Source organism: Arachis hypogaea, chromosome 10, assembly GCF_003086295.3.
Source record: "Arachis hypogaea cultivar Tifrunner chromosome 10, arahy.Tifrunner.gnm2.J5K5, whole genome shotgun sequence".
NCBI classification, from domain to species: domain Eukaryota; kingdom Viridiplantae; phylum Streptophyta; class Magnoliopsida; order Fabales; family Fabaceae; genus Arachis; species Arachis hypogaea.
In genome coordinates, this window is record NC_092045.1 from 34374053 (window position 1) to 34375812 (window position 1760).

Sequence of the window (1760 nt, forward strand, 5' to 3'; positions counted from 1 at the left end):
AGTCATGAAACTTTGAGTGGTTTTGATCAGATCAGAGACCATAGTTGCTAAGTCAGAGGTATTCTGCTTAGAACTCTCTGTCTGTTGCTGAGAAGATGATGGAAAAGGCTTGCTATTGCTAAACCTGTTCCTTCCACCATTATTATTGTTGAAACCTTGTTGAGGTCTCTGTTGATCCTTCCATGAAAGATTTGGATGATTTCTCCATGAAGGATTGTAGGTGTTTCCATAGGGTTCTCCCATGTAATTCACCTCTTCTATTGAAGGGTTCTCAGGATCATAAGCTTCTTCCTCAGATGAAGCTTCCTTAGTACTGCTTGGTGCATTTTGCATCCCAGACAGACTTTGAGAAATCATATTGACTTGTTGAGTCAATATTTTATTCTGAGCCAAAATGGCATTCAGAGTGTCAATCTCAAGAACTCCTTTCTTCTGACTAGTCCCATTGTTCACAGGATTTCTTTCAGAAGTGTACATGAATTGGTTATTTGCAACCATTTCAATCAGTTCTTGAGCTTCAGTAGGCGTCTTCTTCAGATGAAGAGATCCTCCAGAAGAGCTATCCAAAGACATCTTGGACAGTTCAGACAGACCATCATAGAAAATACCTATGATGCTCCATTCAGAAAGCATATCAGTGGGACACTTTCTGATCAATTGTTTGTATCTTTCCCAAGCTTCATAGAGGGATTCTCCTTCCTTCTGTCTGAAGGTTTGGACTTCCACTCTAAGCTTACTCAATTTTTGAGGTGGAAAGAACTTTGCCAAGAAGGCATTGACTAGCTTTTCCCAAGAGTCCAGGCTTTCTTTAGGTTGAGAGTCCAACCATGTCCTAGCTCTGTCTCTTACAGCAAAAGGGAATAGCATCAGTCTGTAGACCTCAGGGTCAACCCCATTAGTCTTGACTGTGTCACAGATTTGCAAGAACTCAGCTAAAAACTGATGAGGATCTTCCATTGGAAGTCCATGGAACTTGCAATTCTGTTGCATTAGAGAAACTAATTGAGGCTTAAGCTCAAAGTTGTTTGCTCCAATGGCAGGGATAGAGATGCTTCTCCCATAGAAGTCGGGAGTAGGTGCAGTAAAGTCACCCAGCACCTTCCTTGCATTGTTGGCATTGTTGTTGTTTTCGGCTGCCATGTGTTCTTCTTCCTTGAAGAATTCGGTCAGGTTCTCTAAAGAGAGTTGTGCTTTGGCTTCTCTTAGCTTTCTCTTCAAGGTCCTTTCAGGTTCAGGATCAACCTCAACAAGAATGCCTTTGTCCTTGCTCCTGCTCATAAGATAGAGAAGGAAACAAGAAAATATGGAATCCTCTATGTCACAGTATAGAGATTCCTTTAGGTGTCAGAGGAAAAGAAGAGTAGAAGACAGAAGTGGAAAATTCGAACTTAACAAAGAAGATAGAGTTCGAATTTTGCCTTAAGGGATAGTGTTAGTCCATAAATTGAAGGATGTGAGAAGGAGGGAAGTGATTTTCGAAAATTAAGTGGGAAATTTGAAAACATTTTTGAAAAACATCACTTAATTTTCGAAAATGAAAATGGAAATGGAAAAGAAATCAAGTGATTTTTGAAAAAGATTTTGAAATTAGAAATCAAAAAGATTTGATTGAAAACTATTTTGAAAAAGATGTGGTTAAGAAGATATGATTGGTTTTAAAAAGATGTGATTGAGAAGATATGATTTGAAAACAATTTTAAAAGATATGATTTGAAAACAATTTGAAAAGATATGATTTTAAAAATTAATGACTTGCCTAA

At 38.1% G+C, this 1760-nt stretch overlaps 1 non-coding gene across 1 annotated transcript; it reads left to right on the forward strand.

Moving 5' to 3' along the window:
• Window positions 1-627: 627 nt before the first annotated feature.
• Window positions 628-735, forward strand: LOC112718927 (small nucleolar RNA R71). The gene has a single exon (XR_003161253.1). It is a non-coding gene; the product is annotated as a small nucleolar RNA R71 (small nucleolar RNA).
• The last annotated feature ends 1025 nt before the right edge of the window (window positions 736-1760 follow it).